The sequence below is a fragment of the Primulina huaijiensis genome, chromosome 10, assembly GCF_012295235.1.
Source record: "Primulina huaijiensis isolate GDHJ02 chromosome 10, ASM1229523v2, whole genome shotgun sequence".
NCBI lineage: Eukaryota > Viridiplantae > Streptophyta > Magnoliopsida > Lamiales > Gesneriaceae > Primulina > Primulina huaijiensis.
The window spans coordinates 16110052-16123013 of NC_133315.1; the positions used below are offsets into that span (position 1 = coordinate 16110052).

Here is a 12962-nt window from a genome sequence, read left to right on the forward strand (position 1 = left end):
CGTATAATAAATTAAATCTTTTACCTCTTTGACCGGAGTACTATCGGGTTATATCCACCGTCTTTTACGAACTGCTCCTCACAGTCCAACCACACGATCGCAACCGATGGTTACCGACGCAGATTCCTTCAACAGCACTTGGCGCAACCCTAATTCGTTTCCTACCTTAGGGTGTACAATAAAAGATAAAATTTTGAAAATAATACATGAGAGGGGCTAGAGCCAAAATCTCTTTATTCAAACACAAACATTTATTATTACATTGAAACCTTCTATAGAGGAAGAGAAACTTGTTTAGCTACTTAAAGTAGCCGAACTTGAAAAACACATAAACTAGAAAGAGAAATATTACAATTTATTTGTTGAAAGAAATGAGGAAAATGTTCGATGAGCATCACTTCTTTCTTCCTGCCTTATTTATAGAAGGCTTCTTCGGATTTGAAACCCGGACTTCAAATCTTGATAAGCCTTTACAGCTTGCATATAGACCATTTAGTGGTTGAGCGGTCCTACTTTCTTGAAATGTCATTTTCTAGATTATTAATCTAGAAATTAACTTTTCGTCTTCTTTTATCTCTCCTAGGTACCAGTAGAGATGAGTCTGGAAGATATCAGCTGTAATCTCATCTTCTTTTTCTTTGTACATTCTGATAATGGATCTGAGAGCTGCAGCCTCACTTCTCTTATACTTGATTCTTCTTTTTAAAACTTTCAGATATACACGTTACATATTTAAGGTTTATTCTGATGTGTTTAACTGGTTCCATTTACCCTTCTTTATAGTGTTAGGTTTGGGTCCAGTTTTCTTGTTTTCTCGATTGGATTCCTTTTTTTAAATAAAGTATCCAATGTTCTTTCGTCTTTTACCACTCATTATTGATGGTCCTGTTTTCCCCACTCACATGGTGGTCCTTCTTTTGTTAGTGGGTTTGGTCACATGTCCCTTTTAATTTTGTCGAGGAATCTTTGGCTTTTTGTTTCCTCGAGGAAAATGTGATTGTGGTCCTTCCTCACTTGTCATTGTCTCGGTAAAATGTTTCCGATCATATCTCGGTTTGAAACCTTTACCGAACTCCGGTTCTTTATGATTCTGGCATTCAGGACATATGTTTTCCGACCATCTTCCTATATGTTCCATATTACAGAATTTTCGACGAGTTTCTTTACTGGCCGGCAGCTTGCTGTTCCATAGAAGATTTCTTTTCTTTTCGAACAGATCTTCTGCAAAGCTTGTTGTTTTTCCTGTCATGGTATTTAACAGGAACGATCCATTTAAAGAATTTTGATAAAACTTAAATGGAAACTTGACTTTGTCCATCTCTGTGAGACAGACCTAGATACCCCATGCTCTCCTGGTAGATATGTCATCTTCATTGAATGAAGAGACTAAGGGGTTTTCATTTGTAGGAGGATCCTTTATAAATTTTTGAGAATTCATGTCTGGCCTCCTTAGCTTGATGAAATGAAAAGCTTCGTGTGAGCCTTTCCCTGCTGGTTCTGGTGCTGCACTGAAAAAATACAGCTCCAAAATATCTCCTCTGGACAAATGATCATTGTTTGTCCAAGTTTCATGTACTGCTTCCTGTATCCATTTTGGTAATGCTGATATCTCCGGGAAGCTGTGCGAAGTAGTATAAACTGAGGCAAGAGCCCCGAATTCATACCAGGCTTTGACCTCCTTTGGATATGAATTTTGTTTCATCCATACCCTAGGATATTTTCCTGCAACATCAACTCGAACCATGGCTGGGTTGATGCCAATTCTTGTGTTTAATTTCTCCCAATTTTGTTGATAGACCTGAAATGGAGAAATTGCATTTTCATTAGTACCAACCTTAGTTTTGCCTTTGTTAGTACAAGGCCTAAGGTTGATCTCTCCCTCTTCTATCCCCGAGGTGAAGGGTTGACTTGAGGACTCGAGATAAGGATCTGGAGTCTCAATTTTTGTTTCAGCCGACTCATCTGGAGATGATCGCGACTTAACACTTGTGCTAGGGGTACTTGAATCCCCTGCTCCAGGTATAGAGTCATGTACTCGAAAACTCTCCATTTGGGAAACCAATGGTTTCTCAATGCCTTGGAGGATAGGCCTTTGCATTACAGACCATAACCGAATATATGCCTGTAAACATCCTGTGATTCGATCAGAGACAATTCTCTTATCAGCTTGTTGAAGCCTTCGCGCAACTTCTGCGTTTAGTGCTAACTTGTTAAACTCGGTTTGAAGCATTTCAAGGTGTTCCCTCAAATGCCTCTGCATCTTGATAATAGCATCAATGTCAATGCTGTCCATCTCTTGTTAAAAAATCTGCAAGAATATTTTCATGAGATTTAATTATCATATTATCAAAAATGTAATTCTGACATAATGCTTGCCATCTTAATAATCTGGCCTTCTCAGGTTTAGATTCAATTATATTACTTAAAAAAGCTTTCACCTGTGTGTTATCAACTTTTAAAGTGAATTTCTTTGCAAGTAAAAATAATGGCCATTTCTCAAAAGCCCTTTTTACTGCATAAAATTCCTTCTCGTTGATATGTCATCTGATGGCTTCTGCATCTGAGAATAAACCACTACAATACCTGCATGTTTGTTCTCCATCTGGTGTGAGCTTAGTAAGAACTGCTGCCCACCAATGATCACTAGCATCTGTATATAATAACAGATCATCCTCGTCTTGAGGAATAGCCATTTTTGGAAAATTCTTACAAATCTCCTTTAATTGGCATAATCTCTTTGTGTGTTTATCCGTCCATATAAATCTAGCATCTTTTTTCAATAATGGACTAAACATTTTCCTGTGTTTTGCTAGATTCTTGATAAACATCCCAGCAAAATTAACAACTCCTAAGAAACTTTGAAGTTGCTTCTTGTCTTTGAGACTTTCTGGAAAATTCTGCACTTTTTCTACTATGTGTTCTTGCAGAATAATTCCAGACTCATCGATTTCTATTCCTAGAAATTCGATTTTCCTTGTTGCAATAACTGCTTTCTTTTAAGATAAAATCAGTCCTTCTTTTTTACAAACATTAGAGAAAATCTCCAAATGCTTAACATATTCATTCATATCTTTAGACGCTATTAAAACATCGTCAATATAAACAAACATAAATTTAAAATAATCTTAAAAAAGATTGTCCATCTTTCTTTGAAATATCTGGGATTAATTAGCCAATCCCATTGGTAATACTTCCCAAATATAATGTCCCTGAGGTGTGGAGAAAGCTGTGAATTTCTTGCTTTCTTCCTGCATCCGAATCTGATAAAATCCGGACTTACAGTCGAACTTAGAGAATATCTTGGCGTTGCGTATGCAACTTATTAGATGTTCTCTACTAGGTATAAAATACCCATCAAACTCCATGATCTTATTAATTTCTTGATAATTAATAACTAATCTGGGTTTTCCTCATTTTATATCACCATGATTTCTTACTAGAAAACCTGGACTGCTATATGGTGACATTCCTGCTTTGATTAAACCAAGGTCCAAATGTTCCTTGATTATAATCTGCATATCCCTTTGGTCCATGATATTCATTGGGATAGGCTTGCAACGGACAAATTCATACTCTTTGCCTTCCTTAATTTTAAGGCAAGCTTTGAGTTGATTTCTGTCACACCATGCCAAAGGATCTTCATTGTAATTTTCTTTGATCCTTTTCTTGACATCTTCTAAGGATAAATTTGATTCAAACTCTACTTCATTCTGATGTAGAGTTATCTTCAGGTATCCCATATCTTCTGGTTGGAGCGTTTTATCTGCTCTCAACTGGAGCATTGTTTCTCCAAACCTTCTAGAATCTTTGATTTTTTGGTTCAGAAGTTGTCCTGAATCACCACGCTTGCTGCGAAACTGGATCGGCAATTTTCTGTAAAATGCCTCTCTTAGTCTCTGGACTATAATTTTGTGGTTACAAGGAGTTGTAAACACTAATCTTCTAGTCTCATTTTCTTGAGTACAGGATTTGAACATTTGTAGGAAATTGTTTCCTAGTAAAATGTCAGCTCCTGTATCATGAAAATAAATTGGTGATGTCTTCATCTTGTACCAAGGTGTTTGCCCATCACCGCCAATCATGATTTCAGTCCTCTTAATCCCTTTACATAAGATTAAGATTCTTCTGGAAAAATATCTTCCAGCAATCTTTGGTAATTCTTCTTCCAAATTATTTAGAAAAACTCCTCGTTTTACTGTACAGATTCCAGCCCCTGAATCAATATAAGCAGCAAAATATTCTGCCTTATATTGTTCATATAACATTCCTACGGGAATGTATATGGAGAAAGGACTTGTGGTCATTGGATTTTTCACATCTTATCTTCTACCATAAACTCCATTCCATACTCTAGACGTTTCCAAGGTTTATGTTACTCAAGAAACTCTAGTCCAAGAACCAATTGATCTGGTTCTTTTCCTGGAATCCCTGTGATATGAACTTCCAATGCTCCAACTTGGATAATTCCTTGGTAAGTTCCTATCATAGGTTGTTCTAAATAGTATATGGTATTACAAGGAAATTGATTCCTTTGTTTCGTAATATCAAATACTATTTCGACTTCCTTCCACCCTTCTGGGCATCTAAGCTTTCCTATTGTTGAAAAACTTTTTAGCTCATGTTGGGTTTCTTGGACAGGGGTTTTTCCCCATTTGTAGCTTGTAATTCTATCTCCTTCAAAAGATAGTCTTCTTGATTCAAATCTAAGACTCTGATTCCTTTGTAGAATCGGTTTGTCTCGTATTTGGATATCTGTTTCCTGTATTACAGGAAATTCAATTCGTTCTGGATAAATTGCCTGAGCAACTTTTCCGAATATTTCTGGTATCTCAATAAACTCATTTATAATAAACAACTCTGAATGATGTGTATTAGATAAAGCATATGAGATTTGATAGGTAATAGAATATAGTCTATTACATTCTTTCATCAGTCTTTTCTCCTTGAAATTTTGATGCAATGTCAAGGCTCGACTGAAATCTCGATCTGCCAGGTTGTAGGCTATCCTTGGATAGATTACTCCTACAATCTTGCCTGAACAGAGATTTCCTGATATAGTTCCTAGCACTGAATCTTGAAGGTTCTCCATTCTTTTATCGCATATAGCAATATCAATGAGTGAATCTATACCTTCTTTGAAAGTAGCTTTTATCATAATTTGGATTTCTCCAATATTAATCCAAGACATGGTCTTCGCTATTTCTATCTTGAGTTCTTGTAATTCCTCCTTAATTTCTTCAGAAGGAATTAATTGCATCTCCATTCTATTTCCAGTAAGTTCCATTGGGATTGTCATTTCCCTTCTAGAGACTTTATAGATTAGATGATGTTTTCTGTTTCTTAGGCCAAGATTTCCTAAGAACTTACTTGTCCTGTAGAGAATCCTTGATATCTCTGTAGACTAGGATTTTCTTTCATGATCTTTTGGACCATGTTATGAGATATTGTTGTCTGGCTAAAGAACCCAGACAAATCATCATGTGTTTCGTGTCGAAACACCTCGTTTTCAGTCAGATTCCGATTCAGTTCCATCGTATTCTTCCTGACTTAGGACTTCTTCTTCTTCATATATACTTTCATCTGAGGCAATGCCCTCAAATCGGTATACCTGAATAAGATCTTGGTAATAAAATTCTTCTTCAATATCCGGAGTTGGATCGATGCGTTTAGTACCTCTTTTTTCATTTTCTGGACAATTAGTCGAGATATGACCTCTTGCTCCACATGTCCAGCAATTACAATCCTTAAAACTTTAATTAGCTCGTGTATGAGCTCTTCGGAAAGTTTTCTTTGTAGGTGTTATTCCTGTGCTTCGAGATGTACTAGATGCTTGAGAGGATATCCTACTTCTAGATGGTCCGCTTCTTTGTCTAGATTTATAAGATCTGGCTTTATGTCTAGACCAAACTATTCTTGGTTTCCAAGAACTTCTTCTACTTCTAGCATAGGATTATGCTTTTGTGGTTTACTTCCAATAATTGTTGGAAGATCATTTTCTTTACAACACAAAGGAGTACGTTTATTAATACCCCTTAAGCGTTTGTAATTCTTTTGTAATGCTGCCATATAGCACCATTCCGCCGATTTTCCTTCAAGGAAAGAAGCTGTTCGTGCCAATGTATCTGGATTTCCAGGTACATATTCCCTTATGAGCATTTCTCTCCAGCGACTTGGCATTTTTGCGAAGAAAAGCTGCATAGCTATGTCTTCTTGACTCCTGAATTCCATCTATATTTATTGAAAAACATAATGTATTCATCTACTAAACAGATGTCATGTAATTCAAGATTATACAGAGCTTGAGTATATTTCTTCCTCTTCTCTGTATCTTGACTATTAAAATAATCTACCCCTATAGATTGAGCTTTAAAAAGGGTAGCCATTCTTCCGGCTATCTCGCTTAGAGATTCTCCGGCTATGACTGATTCTTTGGTTTCCACCGAAGTCATGTCCCCAGCAATTTTTACTGATCCCATAAGACTCATTTCTAGGAGTTTAATGAATCATTCTCTGTTGAGATCAAGTGTTCCTGTTGCAATTCTCATAGCAGATGTCCAATCGTCTATGAGTTCTTCTCTGTTTTTGAAATCTAATACATCAAGGTTAAGCATAACCCCGTAAGGATGTATAAGATCAAAAACAGTTTTCCCATAGGGTGTTTGGTGCAAGGAAATTTGATTTCTCCTTGTCCTTGTTCCCGCAGGGTGTGATCCTCCACCAGTATGGAAATCAGTTTGAGATTCTCTCATGTGTATATTTTGAGATCCCACACTTTCCCTTGGTGGTTCCTGAGAAGATGACCAAGTTATAGCAGGTATTTCACCTCCTGCTGTGTTCATCTTTAGATCTACAACTTTAAGATTTGCGAAAGATTCTGCAAGCTCTTGTAGATCCTTTAGACCAATCCTTTCTAAAGTTGTCAGCAGATTAATTTCTTTTCTGAGACAGACTTAATTAGATTGATCATCTTTTCTTCTTCAGTCAAAGGTTTTGACACCACACTGGCTTTCCCTTGTTGATGTAACAAAGGTTCAGTACCAAATAATGGTGGTAACCATCCTCCTGAAGTTCTTTTACTAGAACCGGTTTGTTGTTCTAGTTTCTGAATTCTTGTTTGAATATCCTTTGATATTCCAAGAATTTCTTCCTGGTTTTCAAGGATTTTCTCTACTCGTTGCGGTACAAAATATAGCATATTGCCATAATTTTGTACTGTCTTCTGAATATCTCTAAGATCTAAAGAGAGCTTAGAGGAATCTAGTATTATTTCCATAAACTTATTAGATTGAATCGTCAGTTTACCTGAGGGTGCTGAGGATTCCCTTTCTGCTCTGGATATTTAACAATAGTTAGATGTTTTTGTGTATATTCCACGATATTGGAATAATCCTTGTAAATTATTTTTCTCGAACCTAAGTTCGGATTCATAATTTTCGAAATTCTCCTCCTCAAACATTTCGTTTCTTTATAATAATAAATAATGTGTTTGAAATAAATTAACCTATGGCTCTGATACCATTTTCGGATGCGCGGGGATCAATTAAAATAAAATATGGAATAAGGGGTATTTCTATCTTTTTTAAACTTTTAGGGAGTTTAAGCAAATGTTTTTAGGTGTAGAGAGTTAGAATAAATTTTAGATGGGTGTTAGGGATTTATTTACAATTTATCCTTAAAAAAAATACTTTATTTGAGTGTTAACTACGGTTTAATTTGATTTTAAATAAAAATGGAACCAAACCATATTTTACCATTTCTTGTTATTAATTTTATTATATATTCGTATTTTATTCGAGATGAATTTCAGTGGTTCTTCTACAAATTTTTTGAACTCTCGATCTTCATTTTTCTTCTTCTACACACTACCCACCAAATTTCCGAAACAATCCATATGTTTCACAACATCCTCCAACTTGTTTGATGAATCCAGGGCAAAACTCTCCTAGCTCCGTTTTGCAAGTATCCATCCCAAGATTGGTTGGCCATGGGCCATCAATTTGGGATGCCAGTCCCAACATACGTATTTTCTGCACCTCAACCATCTGTCATGCATTCGAAGGAATCAAGATCGGCTAGTGTCGATGTATCAGGCAAAAGACAAAGAACCCATAACACCATCAGCTGTTCTTGAAACTCAGTGGCCACCACACTCATCACAAATAGAGCGCAAAAATGAACCGGAGATACGCGAAACGAGCAATTTGGTCTCCTGAGGAAGAAGTTGTCCTTGCGAATTCATGGGCCACTATTAGCGTAGTTGATAATGACCAGAATGATCAAGCTTTTTGGAAACGTATAAGAGATTACTACAACAAGCCTCAGCCCAATGGAACTGTGCCGAGACATTGAAAGCTGCTAAAATCACATTACTATAAGTTCTAGCTAGTTGATGGGTTTTCTACAACCTATAATAATTTATATACTCATCGTCAAAATGTTTGGAGTGATAGGAATGTGCTAGATAATGCACTTAATATGTGGAAAACCAATAACAATAACAAGGACTTCAAGTACATACATGTGATGGTTTCTCAAAGAGTATGAGAAACATGCTCCACAATCAGTTGGTCAATATCACTCTAGCAAGAAGGCAATGACATCCGATTCAGGGGACATCAAATCCGGATGCTCCTATTGACGTGGACTTTCGACAGTTGGTGGCAAAAAATGGAAGATTTACAGAAACATAGAATCAAGATGCAAAAGAAAGATATGAAATTGAAGGATTCTGAAATCTTCATGAAAGATACATCGACATGTAGTAGATGTCCTTTAGGTGATAGATGACGATGATTTTTCTTTTTGATGTGAACAAAGTTCTAGCACTGTGGATGCCCTTATGCATATTTAAGGAATCTATTCAATTCTGTAAGTCCCAACACAACTGCCCAGTGACTCATTGAAAATAGTCTAAAATAACTATTTAAAAAGGCTAGATTAAACAACAGCAGTTAAAAGACATCATGTAACATTAATACAATGCAACGATTTGGTAAATAATGGAGGAAAAAGAGATCTTTAATTTCATTACTAATATTATTAAAATTAAAATACTACAATTTTTAGATTGTTTTCAAACAATCTAAAATTCTTCACCAAAAAAACCGAACTCATGATTCATTTCCTCCCAATAGAAAATTTATACTATTAGTTTGGGTTTATTGTTTTTATACATTATTTTATCTATTAGTTACCTCAGATAATTCAAATTAGATTGAAAGTTAAATGTTTTTCACGTGGACAGTTTATATCATGCATCCATCCTATCTTTCAGACTGAAGGGAATGAACACCACCATCTTCTGTCAAATCAAAATACATCATCTTTCAGAGATAATGTTACAAAAATGTGATTTTTATCCAAAAATATTAAATCATTCTATCGATGAGGCCTGGCGCAGAGTGCCAGCACGTACAGCAACAGAAACAGAGGCATAAACTATGCAACAGTACTTGAGATTCATTTAAAAATGGGAACTTAACTAGGAAACAGAAAAGTAATCTTGGATTGTCTTTCGCTTCCATGAAGATGGAGGATTATTAACAGATAAAGGGCTATTTGTTTCGGTTTCCGGGCTTTTTTCTAAATGCTTTTTCAGCTCGAAGCCTATGGAAAATTGTTTTGTCTGGGATTTTGGGGTGCAGACCTTAGGCAGGATGAGTGAACCTGCAGGTGGGGGGACATGGTGTCTTTCATCTGAGAGTATACCATCTCTATTGTATTTTGTGCATGATGGATCGTCCACAAACAATTTTCTCTGTTTCATTCTAGGAAATGCCATGATCCTCGTTTTTTGACTTGATGAAGGAGATCGTGTATTTGAGTAACAACTGCTCGGGATGTTCCAAAAACGAACCTAACAGATTATTGGAAACATAGATGCATGTTTCAAGAATGTTCGAGGTTGCTCTCACCAACATTTAAAGAAAAGAAAGTCTTGCTATGAATGCAATGTCAGAATCTAGTATAATTTTTATTTGGGAGGCCAACTTTTTAGTCAAGCGGGAAGAAGGCCAATGACCTTCCCCCTCGGCCCTCTGGTTCACCTCTATATTGGTGGCAAGTAGCTACTTTCCCCATCTCGGAAGGACGCCTAGCAGGAGTAAATTACAATTAGATGTTGGATTGTCGCCATAGCACACAAAGAATTTTTTATTCAAAGTCTTACCAGTCCACTGCTGTTACTTCTCCATCATGGCTTTTCTAAATGATAGGATCTAGATGAGGATTATTCACCTGCCACATATGGGCATTTTAAACAACTGAGTTTAAAGCCTGAGCGTTTAAAAAATTGTACCTTCACAAAAAATGATTCCATTCTACCTCCAGAGAAAGTTCTTATTGGTCCCTTTTCAAGCTGGAGCACATTATATAGGTATATATATGCTGCAACAACGAAGATCAGTATTGCTAAATACAACCAGAAAATGCGCGATCACATAAAGAAACAATAAACAAAACTCAAGATTTCTCTTCATGCCGAATGCTTAGATGGTAGCGTACGATATCATCTACAGCTGGTGCTTGTCAATTGAGGGCATTCTTCAAGAATTCTTATTTTTACCTGTGATCCATGCATGAGGCTGTAATGAACACTCCATTTAAATCTTGAGACAAGCTAGAAATGCCATTTGAACGTCTTTCCTGCAGAAGAATAATGTAAATTCACTGTGGATTTAATCTTAATGAACAACAAGAGAAATGAGAGATATTTATGGCATTTCAAATGTGGCATATTTAGGAAATCCAAATAATTGTCAGAACTGCCACACAGAACCATCATAGAGTGTTATACTACATCAGTGTACTGTAAAAAAATGTTTTAAGACAGAAATAATGAAGTTACTTAGCATGTAGAGAAAGACCTTACCCTCTCACTCGATGATTCAGTATTAGGGCATGCATAAGTAATTGAAGCTTTAAAGTGCCTCGTATCCCCGAATTTAACAACGCTGAGTATTCAAGGAAAATTGAGAAAGAGACTGTCATTAATGGAGCTCAAAATACACATAACCAGATGGTTATAAAGCAACAAAAAGCCTCATGTACTTGTCAACTGCTCCAGCAGTAGCAACAGAAACTTCATCCTTGAGGAAAATAACTGATGTGATGCTCATGGATTCAGCCTGGAAAAATAATTACTTCACTTGGGGGAAAATGTAGAACATGAGAAGAAACAAAGCAATGAATAAGCAAAGCTACGTTTGTACGCCTACGTCGTTTTCTGTCAGGAGAAATATGAGCCTCATGAACTACAGATGTAGGCCTACAATATACTTCGAGGGAATTAAACTGAAGGATCAAGTTTATCCCATTGACATCATATAGTCGTGAACCTGATCTTAGACCGGCCATGCATTATTTCATATATGTTTGCATGCATGATTTGCATACTGGAATGCAGAGAATAGCAAAAAGAATAATATACAGTTCAAGTGTTTCTATTATATGTAGCTGGCAGAATGATGCTGAGAATTACCGAATGCAAAACTTCTTATGAGTTTTTTTGGAGGACCAGATGTCCCATAGAGCAAATGATCCATCTCTTGAACAAGATACAACAATATTTGTTGAACAGAAATTCAATAGTTAAACTAGTGAAATTTAATGCATGAAACTAAGAGCAAACCACTATTTTTCATATAAAAAAATTAAATGTCAAATAGTGAAAGAGGGAGTACAAAAAGCGCAGGAGTGTATAACCATGAATTTACTAGGATGAGTAGGATGGCAACTAATTGACTTTACGCTTCCAGTGTGCCCCATCAAGGCTCCAATCCATTTTCTATTTTGTAAATCCCACACTTTAATCTGCTCAAAAGTCAAATTTTGTGCCATGACCATCAATTCAAATAACCACAAAAATATAGAGAGCTCTGTTTCTTCTGTTTTTTAACAGACTTGTGGGGATGGAAATATAAATAGTGCATTTTTCAGGATTAACCGTCACGTCCCGAGACGAGGGTTAGTCGACACGGACGTTATTTTACAACCACAAAATTGAAAACAACAAGCCTCGTAGTACAATATAAACCAAAAATCAGTTTATTACTCATAATCAAGCATAAAATTGTCTTTACAAAGTTGATTCTTAAAACTGTAAAAATATGCGGAAGCGTTTACAACAAGAAATAAAATATTTAAACAAGCGAAAAATAAAATAAACTTCTTGATTCATCTTATTATCAGCCCCAAACTAGTCTTGTTCATCTTCCTCGATTTCCTCTTCTAACTTATCTGGGAGGTAGAGTAAAGGGCGAGTGATATGGTCGTCACTCAGTAAATGAGGGTCGTTCGAGCACATACATAACAAATACACAAGATCTTCGAAAAAACAACATATCATGCATAAAATATTCTGTATCATATATCATAAGCATAAACACAAGCATAACTTAGCATATGCACTGAGATTCCTCTATTTTTCATGATTTACCGATATTAGTCCCTAATTTTTACTCCTCTAAGGGGGCGAGCTCGTATAACAGTTACAATCTCACCGTATAAGGACCATAAACATATCTAATATTGGGATTCTCACGTATATTCAATTGAATCTTCGTACCAAAATATAAAACATACGATAATCGTATTAAGAAGGGGTAGAAACAGAATAATTGTGCTCGATCAAAACTCTCAAAACGAAATAATTCATACACAACATATTTTAAAACAAATCCACTTGCCTTAGATCTTGAATGCTAAAAAAACGTGAAGGGCAATGCTTCTTGGCTAGGATTTTTTAATCTTTCTTGGATCTTGGATTGCAGCAGAGTTTCGCTACTCGATAGAACTTGGAGTGCAAAAATTCGAAAATTCAACAGCATTTGGAGAGCAACTTTTTCGAAAATATGGAATATTTGAATGGTGTGATTTTTGAGAATGAGATGGTGGTATTTATAAGGGTGAGGTGAAAATCTTATCAAAATTCGTTGATAATCCTTCCAACACTTCGAGATGCT

At 36.0% G+C, this 12962-nt stretch overlaps 1 pseudogene; it reads right to left on the reverse strand.

The window, feature by feature from the left end:
• Positions 1 to 9993: 9993 nt before the first annotated feature.
• On the reverse strand, positions 9994 to 11838 carry LOC140985942 (uncharacterized; annotated as a pseudogene).
• Positions 11839 to 12962: the final 1124 nt, after the last annotated feature.